Source organism: Oncorhynchus masou, chromosome 29 (genome assembly GCF_036934945.1).
Source record: "Oncorhynchus masou masou isolate Uvic2021 chromosome 29, UVic_Omas_1.1, whole genome shotgun sequence".
Lineage (NCBI taxonomy): Eukaryota > Metazoa > Chordata > Actinopteri > Salmoniformes > Salmonidae > Oncorhynchus > Oncorhynchus masou.
The window spans coordinates 57,697,448-57,724,318 of NC_088240.1; the positions used below are offsets into that span (position 1 = coordinate 57,697,448).

General features: G+C 40.8%; 1 long non-coding RNA gene across 4 annotated transcripts in view; it reads left to right on the forward strand.

Annotated features, from left to right (window-relative positions):
• The window catches only part of LOC135520084 (uncharacterized), a 303,255-nt gene that overhangs the window by 33,000 nt on the left and 243,384 nt on the right, over positions 1–26,871 (forward strand). Inside the window, exon 4 of one of the 4 annotated variants that reach the window (XR_010452342.1) lies at positions 17,291–17,405. The exons of the other annotated variants lie outside the window; for them this stretch is intronic. This is a non-coding gene — a long non-coding RNA (uncharacterized LOC135520084). Of the gene's footprint in view, positions 1–17,290; positions 17,406–26,871 lie in introns of those variants that run through there. 4 annotated transcript variants of the gene reach the window in all.

Here is a 26,871-nt window from a genome sequence, read left to right on the forward strand (position 1 = left end):
GAGGTTAAGGCCTAGATTCAATCAGATCAAGCGTTATCTGGCGATAGCCGATGAACGCATAACTGGTGTTTTGGCTGTGTCGGAGGTGTAACTGCTTTAGAGTTATGAAATCGGTGATTGGTTGCTCGTGTAGTTATCACAAAGCCACACCGTCCTACTGTTAGAAGTTCAGAACGAGAAGTGTAGGCAATTTAGAAAATCATTCAAACTAAATAAAAAGCATTTATATTAACCTAACCGAGGTGTAGATTACAACACACATTCCAGTGTTCGAATTTATAACAAGACCGCTTGAGATTATTACTAATGCGACTCGGCGCATCCAATGGCAATGTCCGCAATAGTTATGACACCGAGAGTCATTTTCTGATTTGACAGATCGAACACAGTCCAACACCTGCGATGCAGTTGTCAGTTATCGCAGGTTAAGGCAGAACTGATTGAAACTAGCCCTAAGTAATAGTCAATACAACATTTAACATATGCCATAAAACGACACATTGTTGCACACCGATAAAAACATTTGGAAACATTTGGACTCCCTGCAGATGTGACATTGGAATTCTACCAACTATCTTTATTGAGCCAATTTTACACTTAAGACTTACAGGGGAAATTATGGCATGGGCTCGTTTTTTATTTATTTTTGACCTTGGATGACATAGGGGGAAAGGGTTATCTTTCACAGTTGCACACCTTATAGTGTTTACAGCATAACACCGATGATGTATGGTCTGGGTAGTCTTGCAAGGTAATTAACAAATGATGTTTTGGCTAACAAAGCATGGCCTTGATTTGGATGCATCACTTTGAGAGAGCCCCACAGCTAGACCCACACAAGGATGGCGCTTAATAGAGGTTGATGAATGGACTGTTTCCCTGGACCAAGCAGGTGGACCCCCCCATCCCTCCGCCAACACACACACACGCACACAAATATCACCCCTTATGGAGAGCGTGTACAGATGCAAGGTGAAAGATGGCAAAGAGGAGACCAATTATCCTCCAGACGAATGACCTGGGAAGCGGGAGGCCTGATCATTTGTCCTGCTGAGGTCTGGAACTCTGCTGCTGTCGGATGCTGATGACGGATCTCCTCCTCATAGAAGCCTCTGCCTCTTCATGCTACCAAGTGCCCACCTTAAAGACACATTGACCTCCCATACTGTTAAGCTAACATGGTAGCTTTATTGTTTACTGTGGAAATCTTCTCACAATGGTATGCATCAGAAACAGTATTTATGCATTGCATGTGTAATCAGAAAAGGATGCTTAAGAAAACATAGTTGTTTCCTGTGGTTTTACTTAAATACAGTATTTGGAGAAGGCATGAAAGACTTGCCATAGTTTGACAGTAGCGGTGTGTGGTTGAAATCACTGGGAAAGTCAAGCCAGGAAAAAAAGACATATTACAACCTATGTGTTGTGATAATTGTGTTGTTTGCTCTAAAAACCTGTTAGTTCAAATGCCTTGCCACCGTCATATAAAGACTTAGGGTCAAGACAATGAGAAGATACAGTGGCAGAATACAGAATACGACAGCAACATCTGTCCGATGGAGTCCACAAAGCATATTGCATGTAACAAACAGTTAGCATGGTCAATCAAGTAAACTTTTCATACATTTTCAGACTACTAAACAACTATTAATTTAGAACACCAGAGAGTTATTGCAAGTCGCAAAGTAAACAGGAGCTGCCTCCACTATTCCAGCACCATTTCAACTTCAAGATCATTAAATCATCTATGTTCAGTCTCATAGTTTGATGAGTAAAAGATCCAAAACTATTTAGTCCAATCAATGTAAGATAAATGTGTATATCCATGTTACTGATCTGTGTGTGTGTGTGTGTGTGTGTGTGTGTGTGTGTGTCCTCTCTTTCACGTCGGGGAAAACGTCTATGACTTTGTCATACAGTACAGGCTTTTTTTGTGGACATGGGCTAACTGGCTAAAGGAAAGGGCCCATTTTAGTTAGCTAACCACCGGAGGACAACAACACAATTAGATGCAACAATTCAAGATATATACAGTCAATTATGTTCTGTTTTTGATGTGAATTGTTTTTATATTGTGAATATATATACAGTGCCTTGCGGAAGTATTCGGCCCCCTTGAACTTTGCTACCTTTTGCCACATTTCAGGCTTCATACATAAAGATATAAAACTGTATTTTTTTGTGAAGAATCAACAACAAGTGGGACACAATCATGAAGTGGAACGACATTTATTGGATATTTCAATTTTTTTTAACAAATCAAAAACTGAAAAATTGGGCGTGCAAAATTATTCAGCCCCCTTAAGTTAATACTTTGTAGCGCCACCTTTTGCTGCGATTACAGCTGTAAGTCGCTTGGGGTATGTCTCTATCAGTTTTGCACATCGAGAGACTGACATTTTTTACCATTCCTCCTTGCAAAACAGCTCGAACTCAGTGAGGTTGGATGGAGAGCATTTGTGAACAGCAGTTTTCAGTTCTTTCCACAGATTCTCGATTGGATTCAGGTCTGGACTTTGACTTGGCCATTCTAACACCTGGATATGTTTATTTTTGAACCATTTCATTGTAGATTTTGCTTTATGTTTTGGAAATTTGTCTTGTGGGAAGACAAATCTCCGTCCCAGTCTCAGGTCTTTTGCAGACTTCATCAGGTTTTCCTCCAGAATGGTCCTGTATTTGGCTCCATCCATCTTCCCATCAATTTTAACCATCTTCCCTGTCCCTGCTGAAGAAAAGCAGGCCCAAACCATGATGCTGCCACCACCATGTTTGACAGTGGGGATGGTGTGTTGTGGTTGATGAGCTGTGTTGCTTTTACGCCAAACATAACGTTTTGCATTGTTGCCAAAAAGTTCAATTTTGGTTTCATCTGACCAGAGCACCTTCTTCCACATGTTTGGTGTGTCGCCCAGGTGACTTGTGGCAAACTTTAAACAACACTTTTTATGGATATCTTTAAGAAATGGCTTTCTTCTTGCCACTCTTCCATAAAGGCCAGATTTGTGCAATATACGACTGATTGTTGTCCTATGGACAGAGTCTCCCACCTCAGCTGTAGATCTCTGCAGTTCATCCAGAGTGATCATGGGCCTCTTGGCTGCATCTCTGATCAGTCTTCTCCTTGTATGAGCTGAAAGTTTAGAGGGACGGCCAGGTCTTGGTAGATTTGCAGTGGTCTGATACTTCTTCCATTTCAATATTATCACTTGCACAGTGCTCCTTGGGATGTTTAAAGCTTGGGAAATCTTTTTGTATCCAAATCCGGCTTTAAACTTCTTCACAACAGTATCTCGGACCTGCCTGGTGTGTTCCTTGTTCTTCATGATGCTCTCTGCGCTTTTAACGGACCTCTGAGACTATCACAGTGCAGGTGCATTTATACGGAGACTTGATTACACACAGGTGGATTGTATTTATGATCATTAGTCATTTAGGTCAACATTGGATCATTCAGAGATCCTCACTGAAATTCTGGAGAGAGTTTGCTGCACTGAAAGTAAAGGGGCTGAATTATTTTGCACGCCCAATTTTTCAGTTTTTGATTTGTTAAAAAGTTTGAAATATCCAATAAATGTCGTTCCACTTCATGATTGTGTCCCACTTGTTGTTGATTCTTCACAAAAAAATACAGTTTTATATCTTTATGTTTGAAGCCTGAATTGTGGCAAAATATATCATACTATCTTTAACTAGACAGCATCAGATAAACGGTCTATAGAGAGGCACTGTTTTGCTCGCTCGGACGCTTTATCCGGTGAGATACATTTAGCCTCTATCAAATTGAAGGCAAATGATGAAACAGAGGTGAAAGAAAGGATTTTATATGGTATTTTTTCATGGTCAATTTTTGGGGAAGGCCTGGTTTCCCATGGCATCCATGAATACACGATACTGAATTTGCAGCATTGTTACTAAACCTTTTATGGGATTAGAACGAGGACAAAGTAAAAGCATTTAAAATGTTTATCATACTTGTTAAGTCCCCACAATACAAACTCAAAAGGTCACTCACAACAAAGGGAACTAACAAAGAAAATCACTGAAAACAAAACAAAACAGAAAAGGGTTCAAAAGGGGTTCTTGAAAGGCACCCATGTGGGTGCCCGCTGAAAGTTGACACAGCCACTAGTAAGGGGTTCTAAAGGACACCCACCATGGATTCCCACTAGGTTTGCCTCTGAAAAGACAAACTAAAAGAAAACCCACAACAATTTAGGATTGGGAGTAAAAAGAATATGGAGCAAAACAAACAGGGGAAACCACAACTCAGGCTTCTTTCAAATGTATATAGGTTGAGCTTGACCTCCCACCTCAGCTGAAGTGAAGTGTAGCTCTCTCAAGCTCAACTGGAGCACTTGGCCAGCCGCTGCTAAATAGCACCTGGACCAACACAGGTGAAACACCTTCCCACTAACGAGATAGCATCCAGCGCAGGTGTAACACATAATAAGTGCTAAAATACTATATGTGCTAAAAGTCCAACCTAATACATGGAAAAACCAAAAGTTGTAACAGACTTAAGATGAACACCCTTGCCCAACCTCCACTTGCTTTGTGTGTGAGGAAAATAAAAGGCGAATAATCTTTTTGCCATAGCAGGCACTGACAATGTATTGTTTTCATGGAGTTCCAATCTGCCTCTGTCAACAACACAGGGTAGCTAGGTAGTAGAATGACTAATTTGTACAATCTCCTGATACAAATGTACTATTTTAAACATGTGTAAATGACAATCTGATTTACATAATGTATAGACGGTAAGAGAAAACAATACAGTCCGACCCAGGGTTCTAATCTACATAGTGGCAGAACAAGTTACTTAGTCAATGAAAGATCTTCAAAATAAATTAACATAGGATTTTGCCCAGAGAACTATTTTAATCAGAATATACTATCACTTTCCATTTTTGCTTAATGAATCGTGTGAATTATAGTCATATTACAAATGGCAAATCTTTGCAGGCTATTAGTTTGTTTCTTTAGGGGTCTAATAGAAGACATGCTTCATTTAGGTCCCAGTTGTGTCCCGGAGCAATACAGAATGAATTGCATTATTTCCAACAGCTGCCATTTTCAAACGATCTTATCAGAAGTGCTCTAACATAATGCGGCAGGGGGAAGTTATTATTCCAGACCAGCCGCTTCAGCCTCTCCATTATGGCATTCATCTTTTCAGATGAGGTACTTTACTTCCAGTTCTCCATCCTTCTCACACATTCCTAGCGATTTTTACTTAATTACTTAATGCATTTTTCCTCAGATGGTTTCTGTCGGCGGATACATTCCCAAGGAGAAGATTTATATCCACCAAGAGTTTTTTTTGTCTTAGCAGCATTGGCATTTTAATGCTAATGCCGGGGCTTTTTTTTAAAAACTCTTTTGTGTAAACTGTTTTCTTTGGAAATATATGAAAACCGAAATAATACAAATGCAATCACACCAAGTTCAATGCATTGATTACATTTGGTGGATCTTGAGTCTCTGTGGAGATTTCGATTTCATGGGACAAATGTTTTTATTTTATACCCAGTATTTGTATTCTAGTTTTGGATGACACCTGTTGGAACCTTGACTGCCTTAGCATCTGTATCCAAGAGAACATGGCACAAAGAACATGGATGTCATTATCTGACACTGGGCCAAAATAAGTTAAATTAAGGTTAGTCAAATCAAATCAAATTGTATTTGTCACATGCGCCGAATACAATACATGCTCCGTCTACAAGGTGTAGACCTTACAGTGAATGCTTACTTACAAGCCCTTAACCAACAATACAGTTTTAAGAAAATCCCTAAAAAAAGCAAGAGATAAGAATTACGAATAATTAAGAGCAGCAGTAAATAACAATAGTGGTGCTTTGTACAGGTACAGTCAATGTGTCAATGTGGGGGGCACCGGTGTCAAGGTATTTGAGGTAATTATTTACATGTAGGTAGAGTTATTAAAGTGGTTATGTATAGATAATAACAGATAGTAGCAGCAGCAGCGTGGGGGGGGGGTACAAATAGTCTGGGTAGCCATTTGATTAGCTGTTCAGGAGTCTTATGGCTTGGGGGTAGAAGCTGTTTAGAAGCCTCTTGGACCTAGACTTGGCGCTCCGGTACCGCTTGCTGTGCGGTAGCAGAGAGAACAGTATGACTAGGGTGGCTGGAGTCTTGGACCATTTTTAGGAACTTCCTCTGACACCGATGGGTATAGAGGTCCTGGATGGCAGGAAGCTTGGCTGGGCTGTACGCACTACCCTCTGCAGTGCCTTGCGGTCGGAGGCCGAGCAGTTGCCATACCAGGCAGTGATACAACCGGTCAGGATGCTCTCGATGGTGCAGCTGTAGAACCTTTTGAGGATCTTAGCACCCATGCCAAATTTTTCCAGTCTCCTTCGGGGTAATAGGTTGTGTCGTGCCCTCTTCACGACTGTCTTGGTGTGCTTGGACCATGTTGGTTTGTTGGTGATGAGGACGCCAAGGAACTTTAAGCTTTCAATCTACTCCATTTCAGCCTCGTCGATGAAAATGGGGGCGTGCTCGGTCCTCATTTGTTGTCCTTGCACCACACGGTCAGGTCTCTGACCTCCTCCATATAGGCTGTCTCATCGTTGTCGGGGATCAGGCCTACCATTGTTGTCATCAGCAAACTTAATGATGGCGTTGGAGTCGTGCCTGGCCGTGCATTCATGAGTGAACAGGGAGTGCAGGAAGGGACTGAGCACGCACCCCTGAAGGGCCCACATGTTGAGGATCCCGTCAGGAAGTCCAGAATCCAGTTGCAGAGGGAGGAGTTTAGTCCCAGGGTCCTTAGCTTAGTGATGAGCTTTGAGGGCAATATGGTGTTGTATGTTGAGCTGTAGTCAATGACTCGCATTCTTACATAGGTGTTCCTTTTGTCCAGATGGGAAGGGCAGTGTGGAGTGCAATAGAGATGGCATTATCTGTGGATCTGTTGGTGTGGTATGCAAATTGAAGTAGGTCTAGGGTTTCTGGGATAATGGTGTTGATGTGAGCCATGACCAGCCTTTCAAAGCATTTCATGGCTACAGACGTGAGTGCTACAGGTCGGTAGTCATTTCGGCAGGTTACCTTGGTGTTCTTGGGCACAGGGACTATGGTGGTCTGCTTGAAACATGTTGCTATTACAGACTCAGTCAGGGAGAATGATGCTCAAATAAGAACAAATTCATATGTACAATTAGCAAGATATGCTAAATGCTTTACCTTACTACAGTATTTGGCTGAACAAAGAACAGGGACAAATGAGGACACCATGGAGACATCTTTATTGAGGGACAATCACACTATCTTTATTCTGTCCGTTCTGTCAGTGGGTATTAGCTAATTTGGAGGAGGGTTATATGGTGATTTTATGGTAAGGAGGGGGTAGGGATTCAGGATACATAAGAAAAAAATAAAGTCACAGTCTGTCAAATCTTTGTTCAGCTATTCTTTGTTCAACTAGTCAGAATTGACCCTGTCAAAATAAATACGTAAAACAATGATCAATCAGTACATACAATAATGCATTTCAAAATAATTGTATCTGAATATGTGATAAAAGAAACTCAAGGAAATGTAATAAAAGTCTCCATTGGTTTATTAAACTTAAGGATCCGCCCCTTTTTTTCAACTTTCGCTTAAAATAATATACCCAAATCTAACTGCCGGTAGCTCAGGACCTGATGCAAGGATATGCATATTCTTGATACCATTTGAAAGGAAACACTTTGAAGTTTGTGGAAATGTGAAATTAATGTAGGGGAATATAACATATTGGATCTGGTAAAAGATAATAGAAAGGAAAAAACAGCAGTTTGAAATGCAAGAGAAAGGCCATAATGTATTATTCCAGCCCTGGCACAATTTATATTTTGGCCACTAGATAGCAGCAGTGTATGTGCAAAGTTTTAGATTGATCCAATGAACCATTGCATTTCTGATCAAAATTCAAGGCTGCCCAAATGTGACAAGTTGATTTATATATAACTGTTCATAGGTTCATAACTGTGCGCTCTAACTACTGTTAATTGGACAGTGCAGTTAGATTAACAAGCATTTAAGCTTTCTGACAATATCAGATATGTCAATGTCCTGGGAAATGTTATTGTTTACTTACAACCTCATTAGCACACATTAGCTCCACCGTCTCACAGGTGAAATCCTGTCAGTCAGTTAAGAACAAATTCTTATTTACAATGACAGCCTAGGCATGTGGGTTAACTGCCTTGTTCAGGGACAGAATGACAGACTTTTACCTTGTCAGCTCAGGGATTTGATCAAGCATCTTTTCAGATACTGGCCCAATGCTCTAACCACTAGGCTACCTGCCACCCTAAGAGGTTGGAGAGCTACAGGATGGAAAGAGACAATGAGAGAGAGCTTAGAATAACACTGAACATTTAATTTGCTCAACTGATTTGTCCCTTGCTTATTAATTTATGTGTACTCTTAACAGCTCAGATAGGTGCTTTAGCTGTCGATTGCAACCTTTTTTAGTGGTATCATAATATTGTGAGTGTTCTGGAAAAAAGGAGCAAAGTACATTTTTGCTGAAAATGATTTGATTTAATTTCATCACTTGCCTCATTGTTGGTGACCATGAACGAAAATATAAATTCACTGATGGCACACTATTGATTCCAAGGTTACAAAATTGTTGAATCTAGGAATTGATTTGCTTGCTGTCATCACAAACAGTTATATATTATGCTAATATATGGAAGGTCAATCAATATACAAGTAACATTGTATTTAATACAGACTATTTAACTGCATAAAATAAGTTACATTTTCCAATGACATTGGCATCTTGTAATAGATGTTCAACTGCAACTAACTGGTCCATGTCCATTTTTATAAACATTTTGTAGTTTGCTTTAACAATCTCTTCCCTTTGAGGAGTATTAATTTAAGTCAATTAGCATAAAATACAAGTGTAAATAAGATTTAGTACAAACACAATCAGGCTTGATTTTATTCAACATTTCTCGCCGAAACTGAACACTCCTACTTCATCATCTCTGAGTAGAGATGTTATATTGCACATAATAATAAACTTCCTTCCTTTCTCTTGTTTGTCGATCAAAAGTGTCCACTTGCCAACTTGAATAGGAATAGATTACGTTCTGATTACTTTAATAATATATGAGAAATCTAATGAACATATTCATAATCTGGCACATAACCCGAGTGTGGCGGCGTTGAGCGTTGATTAAAGTTTGCCTGTTTGGCATTTGGATAATGAACAAACACTGTAGAGAAATGGCAACCATTAACCTTTAACCGTCAGTGAAATTACTCCATTTTAAGTCCTTCTGTTCAAAACCACTGAAATAGGACGTTACAATTTCTTACCCACATTTTCTACCACATTACCTTTCAAGAAGCAGACTGTCTGATGATTTTGTGTTGCCAATGGACATACATCACACGGCCCTCAATAGCAAGCTATACTTATGCCTGCCAGAACACTTTTAATGTCTATATTTACCTATATTCAGAGTATGAATGGAATTCATTGCATGTCCTCATTGAGTTAATTGGCAAGAAGAGCATGCACCACACAAAGCAGACATGATTCACCTCTTATCCCGATCAGGCTATAAATACTCAACCATTTCAACTCTGCTACCACCAATCAGCACTGTAGACAGCTCCTTGTTACACGTCCAATGTAAACACAACGTACATTCCCCTTACATGGCTCCTGTGGAATGTTCTACTATTCCATTCAATTCAGATGAAGTCCATTTGCAGCAAAACATGTTTGTTTTTTTACTTATAGAAAAATATGTCCTCTTTTCATTCTGAACAATCTCTTTCTCGTCTAACCTTTAAGTATTCCACTCTCTGATTCAGAGGGGATGGGTTGAATGAGGAAGACACATTTCAGTTGTATGACTGACTAGGTATCCCCATTTCCTTTTCCCTTTCAATGACAGAGTGGTAAGGTAAACTAGTGTGTTGAAGTGAAGACACACACAGAAGTGTAACGTTCAAAATTAGGTGCATAAGTGTTTGTACATATGTGTCTCCGCTTGTTGAGTTCCTTGATGCCTACATTGTGTGTTGACAACCTGCAGAGAGCACCAGATGTCCCTCTACATAATGGGGTGTTTGGTTGTCTTACTATTGCTCCAAAGTTCTTTCTTGGCACACCATCTGACCAATGGTATGACTCACAGTGTTCCAACTGGATATGTTTATTCTTAGTTCTGAGGCATGGTGCTGGTATGAAACCTGTTTCAACTCTTACCCAGCAACAACGATAATACGACGCCAAACCTGGGTTTACCACGTCTCAAGAAACATGTCTGCCTTATTTGGCAATAATCCCAGTTTAGGGATACCCTTCTCACTGCTGTTTCTATGAAAGGACAATGTCTTATATATACATTGCTCAAAAAAAATAAAGGGAACACTAAAATAACACATCCTAGATCTGAATGAATGAAATATTCTTATTAAATACTTTTTTCTTTACATAGTTGAATGTGCTGACAACAAAATCACACAAAAATTATCAATGGAAATTAAATTTATCAACCTATGGAGGTCTGGATTTGGAGTCACACTCAAAATTAAAGTGGAAAACCACACTACAGGCTGATCCAACTTTGATGTAATGTCCTTAAAACAAGTCAAAATGAGGCTCAGTAATGTGTGTGGCCTCCACGTGCCTGTATGACCTCCCTACAACGCCTGGGCATGCTCCTGATGAGGTGGCGGATGGTCTCCTGGGGGATCTCCTCCCAGACCTTGACTAAAGCATCCACTAACTCCTGGACAGTCTGTGGTGCAACGTGGCGTTGGATGGAGCGAGACATGATGTCCCAGATGTGCTCAATTGGATTCAGGTCTGGGTCTTGGATGGAGCGAGACATGATGTCCCAGATGTGCTCAATTGGATTCAGGTCTGGGGAGCGGGCGGGCCAGTCCATAGCATCAATGCCTTCCTCTTGCAGGAACTGCTGACACACTTCAGCCACATGAGGTCTAGCATTATCTTGCATTAGGAAGAACCCAGGGCCAACCGCACCAGCATATGGTCTCACAAGGGGTCTGAGGATCTCATCTCGGTACCTAATGGCAGTCAGGCTACCTCTGGCGAGCATATGGAGGGCTGTGCGGCCCCCCAAAGAAATGCCTCCCCCACACCATGACTGACCGACCGCCAAACGGGTCATGCTGGAGGATGTTGCAGGCAGCAGAACATTCTCCACTGCGTCTCCAGACTGTCACATGTGCTCAGTGTGAACCTGCTTTCATCTGTGAAGAGCACAGGGTGCCAGTGGCGAATTTGCCAATCTTAGTGTTCTCTGGCAAATGAAAAACGTCCTGCACGGTGTTGGGCTGTAAACACAAGCCCCACCTGTGGACGTCGGGCCCTCATACCACCCTCATGGAGTCTGTTTCTGACCGTTTGAGCAGACACATGCACATTTGTGGCCTGCTGGAGGTAATTTTGCAGGGCTCTGGCAGTGCCTTTCCTGCTCCTCCTTGCACAAAGGCGGAGGCAGCAGTCCTGCTGCTGGGTTGTTGCCCTCCTATGGCCTCCTCCACGTCTCCTGATGTACTGGCCTGTCTCCTGGTAACGCCTCCATGCTCTGGACACTACGCTGACAGACACAGCAAACCTTCTTGCCACAGCTCGCATTGATGTCCCATCCTGGATGAGCTGCACTACCTGAGCCACTTCTGTTGGTTGTAGACTTCGTCTCATGCTACCAAAACATCAGCCAGGAAGCATAGGAACTGAGAAGTGGTCTGTGGTTATCACCTGCAGAACCACTCCTTTATTGGGGGTGTCTTGCTAATTGCCTATAATTTCCACCTGTTGGAGATTCCATTTGCACAACAGCCTGTGAAATTTATTGTGAATCAGTGTTGCTTCCAAAGTGGACAATTTGATTTCACAGAAGTGTGATTGACTTGGAGTTACATTGTGTTGTTTAAGTGTTCCCTTTATTTTTTGGAGCAGTGTATATACTGTATATGTGATCGCAATTAGATGATATAGTTTGTGTTACTTCTTATATTATTGCTGTAAAATATACCCGACACTTCATATAAAATGAATACACCACGATAACAAATATTGGGATATCTCTTTCTCTTTTCTCCCTCTCTTTCTCTCTCTCCCACTGGGTACACACGGGTTAATTCAACGTTGTTTACACTTGCAACAGACGTTGAATTGACGTCTGTGCCCAGTGGGCTCTATTTCTTTCTCTCTCTGATCATTATTCTTTCACACGTCCTTCATATTCTCTCTCTCTCTCTCTCTCTCTCTCTCTCTCTCTCTCTCTCTCTCTCTCTCTCTCTCTGTGTGTATTTGGTGTTTGTGAGGCACGATTATGAAAACCATAAAACATGATGAGGAGTAGAGGGAGAGAGAGTTGTAAGGGCTCTTTGAACTCGATCCTAAATCACTTAGAGCAGCATGGCACATTTCTCAACTTACTACTCTCAGGTGACATACGGAGGACAACGCTGGCTACACTGAGTGCATAAAAGTGTCTGAGAGTAGCATTCGTCTTAATTATCCTGAGGAGAGCATTAACATGTATTAACTTGTAGGGCTTTTACCAGACCAATGAAGGAAGATGTGACATGATGACACTAAATGCTCTCACTAAATGCACAGTGTTCGTTCGGGAGGCGTCTAACACCTATGCTGATTGACAGTTGCGTAAGATAAAATAGTCAGGGCCTTGCGCTTTCATGCCTTTTTGTTCAAAGCTCCATCGAGCACTGAAGGGAATTTAAATACAGCCCTGTTCAAATGTAAAGGGTATAGCAGCCTAGGTAGAAGTTTTGTAAAGAATTGATTGAGTTTTGTGTTGAGGGTTTAGCATATGGTGAATGGGAGGTGTGGAAAATCAACAGAAATGTGATTTTTTTTTTTTAAGTGAGAACCGTTTGAAACACTTGAAACCAAATGACCATCTGTGGGATATTTCACATAGCAGGATGATTGAACTTCGATAAACATTGTGAACCGATCATATTTTCAAGAAAAGACAGGACTGATAACTCACTTATTCTCATAAAAATCCATCCTAAACATGTTTACACAATAGAAATCCTACCAAGTGAATTACCCAACAGCTGAGGGATTTTCACCAGATGGATTCCAGTGAAATCCTATAGATCTTGTTTCTGATTTCCTTTGTATCACAGATTCAACTAAAGGACAGACAGATGACATTTATGTAGAAACCTTATAACTGAATAGAAGTTGGTGTAAGGACCTACAATAGGTTTCAGAATATCCTTTTGTGGTAATGGCTTTTAAAGGATTATGTATGCTCCCAGGAGAACTAGCACTTGTGAAGTGCAACTGAAAAACTTTCAGTTTGGAGCTTTATTCATTCACTAGCTCTGTTGTACTAGCTCTACGGTTGCCCTTCAATCTGACTCAATAGATAGCGTCTGTTGGTAGATGGGCGGAATGTAATGACACTGGTATTTGTTGAGAGGATTGTAAAGAAAACACTTCCCTTAACATTGTGCTGACTTTTCAATGTTTGCTTGTTGGAAATTCTCAGTGAGAATGGAGGGAATGGTGTGATTCTCTTGGCAAGGTTCATTCCACATCAACAATGATCACTGATCTGTACGAGTCACAAGGATGAACCTATGTTCCGTTTTTGGTTACCCTTTACTTTACAGCCCGGTCAGTACTGGGTATTTATAGGTAAATGTCATGGTTCTTAACATAATTGATGGGTAACAACCGGTATTTCTTTTGCCTATTTTCAGAGTACTTAGTTACTGTTTCTTTATCATTATATATTTAAGTACAGTATATTCTGTTACCAAGTATTTAGCAAGCAAGTACCTAGTACTTACAGTACTTATTTGTAAAATAAAGAGTTACAGCATTTTCTTAGCATTTGACTGCTAGCACATCCTACAAAACAACCACAATTGGTGTGCCAAAGCCTTTCAACCATTAATGCGTCCACAAGTGTATATGTTTACTGTACTAACATATTGTCAAAAGGTTGCACTTCATGGTGTTACACTTCTGAATCAAGACACGTTTTAATGTAGTGGGATGTTTCTATAATAGTTCCATTAGTCCAAACCTTTAGAGGAAAGGCTTATTTTTTGAATTTCGGTTCGCCCAACTACATGGTTGTTATTCCTTTAGGAAAACAGATTTGGGGCAAATATTCCCCTCTGTGTGTGTCATTTGCTGTTGGCAACCTTTGATAACATTCCCATTGTTTGAAACCGTGGTGACACACACACACACACACACACACACACACACACACACACACACACACACACACACACACACACACACACACACACACACACACACACACGCACACACACACACACACACACACACACACACACACACACACACACACACACACACACACACACACACACACAAGCTCTCTGTTGGAAAGGGGGAAAGGGAGAAAAGTGTCAGCTGGAGGCACAGAAAGATAGGCCACCCTCGCTACACACTTAATCTTAATGAAAAACGAGTCTGCCTCCCAACTGGGTACTTTGGCTGACATCCATTGATGTCCTTTCCTCAATCTTTTTTTCTCACATCTTCTTAGCTGCAATGCGCCATGTAGTTGTTTCTTGTATTTAAATATTGATAAAGATAAATGGTAGGCAACAGCAGATATGGTTACGTGACTATGGCCATTACAGTTTAAGAATATGTAATTTTCTTTACCCCAATGACCATATACTAATGTGCACTTTGTTTTATTGGGTGCTTTTCAAAATATACAAAGTAACATTTTCGACATATTTCCTCCATACCTAGCTTACAGTAAATCATGATTAATTACTAATCAGTATTTTACTTTTCTGAGAGATATTGGCATCCATTCATTTCACAAGAGGAATTACTCAGGAAGATGGCCAATTTCCAAATGACTATTGTGCCTATTATGATGTCCATTTCTCTATACCACAAGCAGTAGGCCAAAACGTTAAGGCATGTTTAGCAACATCAACCTTATGACCTTGGCAGCTCATTAGCGTTCAGGTGACAACTAATTTCCGTAAACCAGCAAAATAATATGGCGAGAAGCATCGTTAATTGTTACCTGCTGCTAAGTGGTGATGGCTGTGTGATCTGCTATCCAGGTAGTTGCACTGTATTGACAAAAGCTCTGCTGAGGCGATAATCTGAAAAATATACTGTACCAACAATTTCTCAATTTTCAACCTTTTATCTTTGCTTTAGCTAAGAATCTAGGTGATCCTACAGCGCCTCACCTTACTGATGCATGCGGAGAAATATTTGTTCTGGTTTTACATGAGAAAATGCTGCTTTATTTAAGGGAATCAGTGTTTTTCCAACACCTTTCTATACCTCATCTTACGAAGATAACGGAACTGAGCCTTTTAGTCAAATGTTTTATGAGATTGGAGAACACATTGGGAGGGATCTTAGACCATTCTCCCATACATAATATTTCAATATCCTTGGTCTGCGCTTATGGACTTCCCTCTTCAATTCTAATCACAGGTTTTCAATGGGGCTCAATTCCAGAAACTGAGATTTTCATTGCAAAATGTTGACTTTGTGGCCATTTCTTTGTGGATTAATATGTGAGTTTAGGATTACTTTTTCGCTGGAAGATCCATTTGCTGCCAAGTTCCAGCCTCCTGGCAGAGCCAACCAGGTTTTTGGAAGAAGAAAAGTCCTGGTACTGGGTAAAGTTCATGATGCCGTTGACCTTAACAAGGGCCCAAGGACCATTGGAAGCAAAATAGCCCTATAACATCAAAGATCCACCATCATATTTTACAGTAGGTATGGGGTTCTTTTCTGCTTATGCATCCTTATTTCGACACCAAACACACCACTGGGGTGTATGGCCAAAGAGCTCTATTTTCATGTCATCCAACAAATGTTAATGCCTGGAGTTTGCTAAACAGCATTGGCACCTGGATTGGAACAGTGCTATGGTCACGCACACCATAGCTCTTTGTCCACGCACACCAGTGGTGGGTGTGGTATCGCAAAATCAAACATTTTGCAATGGCCATCTCAGTCTCCAGTCTTGAACCCCATTGAAAACTTGTAGTTTGAATTGAAGAGGGCAGTCCAAAGATCATGTATGGAGGAATGGTCTAAGATCCCTCCCATTGTGTTCTCCAATCTCCTTAAACATTTTAGAAAAATGCTCAATGCCGTTATCCTCGTAAGGTGAGGTATGAAATGTGTTGAAAAAAGAGGTGGCATTCATTTTTACCCGTATCCTTTTGAGAGAAAAAACATATTAGTTGTTAAACAAAATCTATTTCTCTGAACAATTGCGTTAGTATACCATCTTTATCAAAGGTGCCTATAAGTTTGGATGTGACTGTATGTGAGTGAGAGGGGAAAACATGACATAATTTGGACATGATGGCTTAATTTAAACTTAATACATGGTTGCCTCCATTGTAGTGTCACGGCATTGGAGAATAGAAAACCAATTGAAATACAGTGATAAGTGCTGTATTTACAGAAGCAAAAGAAGGAATTAGCCATTTTCCTTCCTTCCTTCGTAGTACCAACGGGCTCCAAGTTGAGTTTGTTGAACATGCTGTGTTGGTCTCCACTTGTACTGTTAACAACAGCCTAGAGCTGAGTCCTGACCGTTGCGCCTGTCAGATCATGAACTTGGAGCTGTGACTTTCTCTTCTTAGCACTCACGTCAATTCTGGGTCTTCGCTGGAGGGTAGAAGGCCTTGTCATGAGTAGTAGGCCGAAGAGGCCTGGGCCTTGGTTAAAGGGTCTTGTCCCTCTTGGGGGATACTCTGACAGGGTCGCTCCTTGGGGTTCCCAGCATGTCATTACACATTAAGGGATCCAGAAAGCCAGTGAATAAGGGTTTGACATGTTAAACACCACTAGCCGAAGGGTTGAGCACTTAATTAAGTCCTCATAACTCCAAAATACTCTTCATTTATATTTGGGATTACAGAGTTCTTCACTGTGTGACTACTACATCAGAAAATATTTGTTTTTTTTAATGTGAAAATATACTTCTGTCTTTGAGTAGATAAAAAACCTTGTTGGTGTACACACATTTGATGATGATATTTCATGGATATATAATCGGTCTGTCACACCCTGATCTGTTTCACCTGTCTTGTGCTTGTCTCCAACCCCCTCCAGGTGTCGCCCATAATCCCCATTATCCCCTGTGCAGTTATACCTGTGTTTTCTGTTTTTCTGTTGCCAGTTCTTCTTGTCTCGTCAAGCCTACCAGCGTGTTTTTCATGTACGCCTGTTACTCGTTTGTCCCTGTTTTTCTAGTTTTCAAGTTTTGACCACTCTGCCTGCCCTCACCCCGAGCCTGCCTCCCGTTCTGTTCCATACTGACGGTGCCCTGGATTACCGACCTCTGCCTGCCCTTGACCTGTTGTCTGCATGCCCCCTATTATGTTAATAAACATCTGTGATTTGAACTGTCTGCCTCCTGAGCTCTGATACGGCCATATATTCATATATACATCTCTATTTTTAATGGCCAATACACCCATAAATACCTTACATTTTCACATGTTCTTTTTTAGCAATTGGAAACACAACTCAAAGGTGCACTTAGTGCTCTCCAGCCATGGACTTGAGCTATTTTTCAGCTCGTTGGGCAGGGGCTTGTAAATGTAAATCTCAACCTTGTGCGGAAACATCTAGAAAAATCCCAGATTGTAGCTATCTGTGAATTAGAGGGGATTCTGTTTTTTTCAGCTTAATATCAGTCCACCGTGTTGTTTTGGTATATGAGGGATTGGGTTGGGGATAATTAAGAGTTTTGTTCCAAAAACCCTATATCTACCAGTTTTTTACATTTGTGGTTTTTCATCAGAAATGATTGGTTATGGGTACCTTTTAAGTATGTGTTTAATTTATAGGATGTTAGATGTGTAGTTATGGGGAGAACTGGGATGAAAGTAACTTAGTTTTTTCCCTAGTTAGTCACAGATCAATAGATCTAGAAAAACAACTCATATGTGTATGTCCTTTACCATTAGCAACTTTTAAGATGGTCATACCATGAATTAATTTAGCTATTTGATTTTGAATTTCAAGACCCCTTTAGGTATCAAAAAAATATATATAAAACAAATATTTGATAAAATATTGAATTTGGACTTTAATACCCATATAAACACTATTGAATAACATATTAAAAAAATAAATCATAAGGATAAATGTTTGTCTTATACTGTATATACAGTTGAAGACAAACGTTTACATACACCTTAGCCAACTACATTTAAACTCAGTTTTTCACATTTCCTGACATTTAATCCTGGTAAAAAAAAATCCCTGTTTTAGATCAGTTAGGATAACCACTTTATTTTAAGAATGTGAAATGTCAGAATAATACTAGACAGAATGATTTATTTAAGCTTTTACTTCTTTCATCACATTCCCAGTGGTTTAGTTTACATACACTCAATTAGTATTTGCTAGCATTGCCTTAAAATTGTTCAACTTGGGTCAAATGTTTCGGGTAGCCTTCCCCAAGCTTCCCACAATAAGTTGGGTGAATTTTGGCCCATTCCTCCTTACAAAGCTGATGTAACTGAGTCAGGATTGTAGGCCTCCACGCTTGCACACACTTTTTCAGTTCTGCCCACAAGTTTTCTATAGGATTGAGGTCAGGGCTTTGTGACGGCCACTCCAATACATCGACTTTGTTGTCCTTAAGCCATTTTGCCAACTTTGGAAGTATGCTTGGGGTCATTGTCCATTTGGAAGACCCATTTGCGACAAAGGTTTAACTTCCTGACTGCTGTCTTGAGATGTTGCTTCAATATATCCACGTAATATTCCATCCACGTAATTTTCCATCCTCATGATGCTATCTATTTTGTGAAGTGCACCAGTCCCTCCTGCAGCAAAGCACCGCCACGACATGATGCTGCCACCAACGTGCTTAACGGTTGGGATGATTTTCTTCGGCGTGCAAGTCTCCCCCTTTTTCCTCCAAACATAAGGATGGTCATCATGGCCAAACAGTTCTATTTTTGTTTCATCAGAACAGAGGACATTTCTTCAAAAAGTACGATCTTTGTCCCCATGTGCAGTTGCAAACCGTAGTCTGGCTTTTTTATGACAGTTTTGGGGCAGTGGCTTCTTCCTTGCTGAGCGGCCTTTCAGGTTATGTCATTATAGAACTCATTTTACTGTGGATATAGATATTTTTGTATCTGTTTCCTCCAGCATCGTTACAAGTGCCTTTGTTGTTGTTCTAGGATTGAGTTGCACATTTTGCACCAAAGTACGTTCATCTCTAGGAGACAGAATGTGTCTCCTTCCTGAGCGGTATGATGGCTGTGTGGTCCCATTTTGTTTATACTTGCGTACTATTTTTTGTACAGATGAATGTGGTACCTTCAGGTGTTTGGAAATTGCTCCCTAGGACAAAACAGACTTGTGGAGGTCTACAATTTTCTTTCTGAGGTCTTGCCTGATTTCTTTTGATGTTCCCATGATGTCAAGCAAAGAGGCAGTGCGTTTGAAGGTAGGCCTTGAAATACATCCACAGGTACACCTCCAATTGATTCAAATGATGTCAATTAGCCTATCAGAAGCTTCTAAAGCAATGACATAATTTTCTGGAATTTTCCAAGCTGTTTAAAAGCACAGTCAACTTAGTGTATGTCAACTTCTGACCCACTGGAATTGTGATACAGGGAGTTAAAAGTGAAATAATCTGTCTGTAAACAATTGTTGGAAAAATGACTTGTGTCATGCACAAAGTAGATGTCCTAACCGACTTGCCAAACTATAGTTTGTTAACAAGAAATTGTGGAGTGGTTGAAAAACTAGTTTAATGACTCCAACCTAAGTGCATGTAAACTTCCGACTTCAACTGTAGGAAATATAAGAAAGCTCAGGGAATTTAACCCCTTTATTTTTGTTGCCACAAAACTACCTCCATAGTTCCATTTGTTTGTATGGGTTAACTTCAAACGAGTCCTGTGACACTTGTGGGGGAGAACACCATTGTGTTCTTGAGTGTCTCCCCTTTCCATAGAGTGGTCATAATAGTTTGTAGGACGTTTGGAGGCTGCAAAGGTTTTCCTGAGAAGATCGAATTTCGGGATGTCTCATGGTCTGACAAACATCGCTGTAGCCTGGCCAATTCTAATAATGGTATATATAAATCTAAAACATTCAGTCACTTTTTGATAGTTTGCTAACTTTATAAAAGCAATATGAACTGACGTGAAGTTTGAAGTAAATCGACCCAAAAGCATTTTTGACCTCCATTGGACACAATGGTCTTGGAGTTCTGAAAATTAAGAGTCTTGTTATGAATTCTCTATTTAATTCTGAAGAGGATACTGACTTGAAACTTGAAACAGTCTGTATCTTTATGCCTGTCTGTCTATCGGCCTGCCAGTCTGTCTGTCTGGGGGGGGTAGAGAGAGAGAAGGGTAAAGGATGGATGGGGAGAGAGGAAGGAGAGAGGAGGAAAAATGCATTTCCCGCTTTTGACAGCATCCCGTCTGCAATATTGAAATAAAAACATCTAGTGACGTTTTTTTTACCATGTAATTACTGACAGAGAGAGAGAGGGAGAGAGAGACCTGTGGTGGAGGTAAAGCTATGATCAAGCCTGGTTTTTATTTGATTTTTAGCAACCCTTTATGCCACACAGTTGCCTTTGGAAACAAAGCTATGTGACAGCTAGCCTGGAAAGAAATGAGCGAAAATCCTTGTTTTTAGTCTACGATCTTTATTTTAAAGACCGTTCGGTCATCAATGATTAGAATATGTTTTCAATGGACATTACAGTACATTCAGATGGATCTTTTAGTCTTATTATGACCCAGATGCAGACACAGGAGGTGTATAGTTCAGTTCTCCGAATATTTGCATTAACAAAGGGGCAGGCAAAGGGCAGGTCAAGGACAAGCAGAGGTTCGTAATCCAAGGCAGAGCCAATCAGAGTCAGGGTCAGGACAGGCAGAAATGTCAGCACCAGGAAGACTAGAAAGCAAGAACTAGAGAAGAGGAGCACTGGGAAACACGCTGGTAAGACCTGACAAAACAAGACAACTGGCAATGGACAAACAGAAAACGCAGCTATAAATACACTGGGGATAATGGATAAGAATAAGAGACACCTGGTGGGGGGTGGAGACAAGCACAAGACAGGTGAAACAGATCAGGGTGTGACTTAAGAAATGTATCTACTGTAGACATGGCCACTGAGATTGTGCTATTAGATCTGCGATGCAGTGCTCTTCTCCCACCATCAAAACACCACTCATATGCCCTTATCACTTTTTCACAAAGGGGCTGAAGTGAGCCACCTCTCAAGTCTTCACACAGCCTCTGAAACTAATAGCACCAGTGCTTTAGAGAAACACACACCCACACACATCTCAAAGCAAGCAAGAGAGAGTGAGTGAGAGAGAATGTGTTTATGTGAGGGAGAGTGTGAGAAAGTCACAGGTTAAAGCCATTTCTCTACAGTGAATGACAAGCCTTTTGTTACACCCCGGCAAACCAATTTCCTGAATCTATGTTGTCTGCATGAGTCATCAATTTGCTTATTCAGCTCCTTAGCGTACAAGTAACCAACATACGTACGCGTACACGAAAAAAAAAATGCTTGAACAAGTGAGATTTCTTATCTATTGAGCAAATCAATACCCTCACCTGCACCCCTCAATCTAGACTCTGAAATTAATGTGACCCTCTTCATTGAAATATTGATAACAGGGATTGTTGTTAGGTGAGGTAAATTGAAAAGTGCCATCAAATGGAGGGTAGCTCATCAGGGTCTGAATAACAGTGATTGTGGCGCCCACCTCATAATAAGTTACTTCTTTGTGTGGCGGACAGCTAAAGAACCGCAGGCTGAAATTGAATTTGGTTCATTTCCTTCGGCCGTCTTATTCCTTTGTGCACTTTTCCTCCGCTCGGCATTGATCGTAAGGATCCTGGGGGCACACAAGCAAAGGGACACACACATACACACACACACACACACACACACAAACATGCGCAAACCTAACCGAAAAACATTGGAGTTAAAACTACCCTCCTTACCCCAGTTTGACTTGTGAGCGGCATTTTGATTCTGCCTGGCTGATGGGAAATCAATAGTAGACGCCAGGTTAGATTAATGAACGGGAATCTGCATTTTGGAGTCACGCCGCTATCACTCTACTCTCCCCCACCTTACACCAACTTGTAGCAAAGTGGCAAATGGCTGTCCTAAGGCTTCTTCAGAAAGTAGTGTCAACACTGCTACACCGATTTAGCATTCACATATAATTTGATCTTTGATATGATGCATATTATAGGACACCCTAAGCCAGTGTAAGTAGTGTCATGTGTCTTCAGTGAAAAGGACTTTTGAGATATGAGCTACACAGATCAATGGCAACACTGAAAGTAAAAACATGACTTGATTTTATAACACATTACTATGTTTGTGCCATGAAGTAACAGTCTCATATATCACAAAACATGAATACTAGCTTCCTACCGATAGTTATTCGGGGACATGTTCCTAGCCGGACTCCGAAACCCCTGCAGTGGTCATTATTTTCTTAATTCTGATATTTTGACTGCAACAATATGTAATTATTGAGTTTTGGCAGTGTTCAGCCTCTGACCATCACTCATGGCATGTTCTCTGAGCAGCGGGACTCTCTTACTGCCAGTAATCCTTCCTCTGTTTTAGCCTCAGAACAGACATCTGCTCAGGCATTTGCCCCTAGATTAGCACTAATGACAATAATGATCATACTGAGAAAAAAGCAACAAAGAACAAAGCCAAGTCTTTTATACACATTTTGTTACACATGTCTACAAGGACAGCAGTGATCCATATACAGAGAAGAAAAAAAACATGCTAAAAGTACAGTACCCTAACTATCCCTGAGTGCCTTTTGAGTTACAGGTGATTATTTCGGCCTATGGAAAGTAATGTTACCATCCTCTATTTATTTAACCTTTATTTAACTAGGCAAGTCAGGTAAGAACAAATTCTTATTTTACGATGACGGCCTACCCAGCCAAACTCAATGACGACGCTGGGCTAATTGTGCGCCGCCCTATGGGAAATCCAAATCACAGCCGGTTGTGATACAGCCTGGAATCATACCAGGTTATGTAGGGATGCCTCTAGCACTGAGATACAGTGCCTTAGACCGCTGCGCCACTCGGGAGCCCTTCACTGACATAAGCAGGAGATGAGGGAAACTTTTCACATTTTAATTTACAATGTGACTGAATACAGCCTTCAAGTCATTAGAACTAGTCAATAACTAAAAGATATATTGACTGTTAGTGAACAAAATAATGCAGAGACTCAGAAGCCTGAGTCATAACAGTCAAAATAGCAAGAAATGAAAGACGTTCTTTAGAACCCCAAATCGATATTTGTGCTAAAAGTTCTAACCCCACGTCTAATCGAAATTGAGTGAAACTTCTTATCGCTTATTGATGTGGCTTCGCTCGCGGTTAAGGAGAAAAAAAAGCAAATTCCCACATTAATAATGGGTCATACCTGATGCACGGACCCGGTAAAGGAGTTTGGGGTGAAATCCCATACTCCTGAGAACGTGTGTTATATTCAGATAAGCCTCGGCTGCATGGATTCTCCGTCTTATCTCAGGCCAGCAATAGGACTGTGAGATTGAATAATCGGGGAAGGTTCGAGAGCAATAGTTTAGTTACCATAGGCCCTTAATTTGTTTTTGATAATGTGCTGCACTCTTGACAGTTTACAAGCGTGGCGAGACCTTGTCATCAGCCAAGGCAGCCAAAACAAGGAAGCCGTTCCTTCCGGAAGTCTTGAAATCTGCTGTGGAAAATACAGAAATGTTTTTGTGGTAAGCAATAATTGAAGGAGTTATTTATATTTAGGAAATTCATAATGCTGATCCAGTTAGGTTTTGCATTGTTTTATTACTGTGCTAAACTTTAAAAGTGATTAGTTGGATCAACTTAAATGTATTACTTCAACTGGTAACAAAGAAATTCAAAGAATTTCAGGTAAAAAAAATACTTGCGATTACATTTAATTATGACACTTGTATTATTTGATTACAATCAAATCTATAATTCACCTCTGTAAAACTTATGTTTTCATATTTTTCAAACTTGTTTATATGCTTTACTGAAAACTAAAATACTATGCAAATACAACTTTATAATTAGGCTTCAAGAAATGCAAATGATTGGATCGGAGTCATTTCACGGAGTTACTTCAACTGGTAACATCTAATTGAATGGTTGGCTCAAAAACAGGTTGGCTCAAAAACATGACTTGTCATGACCCAAAATGTCAAATTTCTTTCACAATGATACATTTATTGGACACAACCCACATGTACAACAATACAACCTGCATGTACAACACAATCTGCATGAACAACAAAACCTCAACACAAAAGCTCTTCAGTGTAGTGGGTTAAGAGAGTGGAGGCAAAGTAGGAGAGGTGATAGAGTGAGAGAAGAGAGTTTGGGCAGACAAACACCCATTCAGATCATCCCCTATTGTGTAGATCTTAAATTATTTGACAGGTGTAATCAATCTGGTAATAGCTCCACCTTGCCTCCTTAGCTTAAAGTTTCACCGTATTGCTTAAACACCAAACAAAACCGCTCAGATCTTCACAAGTGCATAGGGCGTAGCTTTAGGGGGACAATTTGGAATTGGCCAAGTCGAGGATGAGAGGGCAGAACAGGGTGAGAGAGGAGGGTACGATAGAATAGGGTGAGAGGAGGGTTTGGGATGCGAGGACAGGAGGATGAGATAGGAGTGTGAGAGTAGGTCAGGGATATAGAGGATGAAAAAGTAGAGCAATTGGAGATTAAAAGAGAGGGAGAGGAGAGGGAGAGAGAGGTTTGTGTTTTACAGAGGTAAAAGCTATAACACATTCAAACAAAATCACCTTAAGACTTAAAATAAACAACAATATTTAGACCAATCAGCACAGAGGAGCAATAGTGTTTGTTATTGTGGGTCTTGTAGTTTGCAAACAGATTTAGCACATTGGAAGATATAACTGAATCATCAAGCGATCAAAGACATTGTGTTGAACTATTGTGCAACTCCTTCAATGCACACAAAACAACTTGTCCACACTAGGTAGTGCATTTTCCTTAATGACAACCTGAAAGAACACATCCTGAATTACAAAAACATTTCCAGGTAGTCATATTTGAACGTCATTAAAACTGTAGTTTATAAGAGCTACCTTACACATTGTGAGTAGAGACCAGTGCTCACATTCAACAATCTTTTCCAAGAAATGAGTACCAGAGACACAGGTATCTGAAACATGTGAATGGGTGGAGTTAGGGCAATTCCACCCGAGTTCTCTAATGTCAGCAGGGGTAGACTCAATTTTAGTGGGAATGGAACATGGGAGATCGTATCAAACATTGCTCCTCTGTGCTGATTGGTGAAATGTGCCCCGTAATAATTCCCTGCAAAGCCAGCTTGAGTTATCCTCCTTTGGCTCGGATTACTTTGAGCAACTGACTTGAATGCATGTCTAACTGGGCCATGAACTTTGCTTCCAGAGGAAAAGTCGTGATCCTTAGGAACTCGGCATTGATCTGACACAAATAGCATAGCACAGAGCTTTGGAATCAGTATAACAAATCCAACCTGAATGTCCATAAAAATCACCAACATCTACTATTTCCTCTCAACCTTCCCACATAGTGACAAATGTATAACATCCCACTGTACCTAAAACTAATCAAGGCTTTAGTTAGCCTTGGCTCATTTTGGCTTCTTAACCTTTTTTTGCAGGGAAAGCATCTGCAGTCACTTTCGATTTCAGTGAGTTAACTGAGAGCTCAGGACACCTGTGTAATTTGAGCTGGGTCCTGTAGTTTCCCATGTTGTGCTTAAGTCTTTGTTTCCAACCGTAGCAGCCATTGAATGATCCAGGTTATTTTAACCAGGGTGCTTCTTGGTTAAAGCCTCTGAAAGCGGCAGTCTTCTTCTTCTGGGTAGGCCTTGTATTTGAAGATTTCCTTTGATAGTTTGTTCAGTATTTCATATTTCAGCTTGAACCTGACAGTCAGCGTTGTTTGGCTAACCTGTTATTCAGAATGTGCCCTCTCGAGTTGGATCTCACTGTCATATGAGAAGCATGGAATTGGAAAGTCCTTTGGCCACTGTTCGGTTCGGGACAACACAGACTCGGAGGACGGGAAGATCAGCGTGTCATCCGATGCAATGCAGTTGTCAGAGCCATGTGAGGCTGAGTGAGATGCAATCTCTATAGGGGTACTCGTCAAAGGTGAGTTGGTGTGCTGCTCGACCACCTTCACTGTTCCCAAATCCTGAGGTTCAGAGGTAGAAGTCAGATTGATGTACTCCTTGTCAAAATGTTTGTACATATATTGCAGCCTAATGTTGCCTTTCAACCCAAAGGCACTCTTTATCTTTTCGAGCAGGTCATCCAGCAACTCTGGTATGACATTCTGGAAGGTTTTTCATTGTTGTTCTCCCCGAAGACGACCTTTAATCTTGCGGGCTTCAGCCATTTTGTTATAAAAACGTTGCACACAGAGACAGCAGAAACACAGCACAGACACAGTTAGTCATTATTTGTTGGCTACATAAATGTAGCATTAATCTCATAATGTAGGTATAACGACACAGGCCGAGACCCAAATGCACAAACAGGAGGCAGATGGTTCGATTCTCTGATAGTTATTGATAGACAAGGGGCAGGCAAGAGGCAGGTCGAGGACAGGCAGAAGTTTGTAAACCAGGTCATAGTCAGATGCGTATAGGACGGCAGGCAGGCTCGAGGTCAGGCCAGGCAGAATGGTATGGCAGGCGGGCTCAAGGTCAGGCCAGGCAGAATGGTATGGCAGGCAGGCTCGAGGTC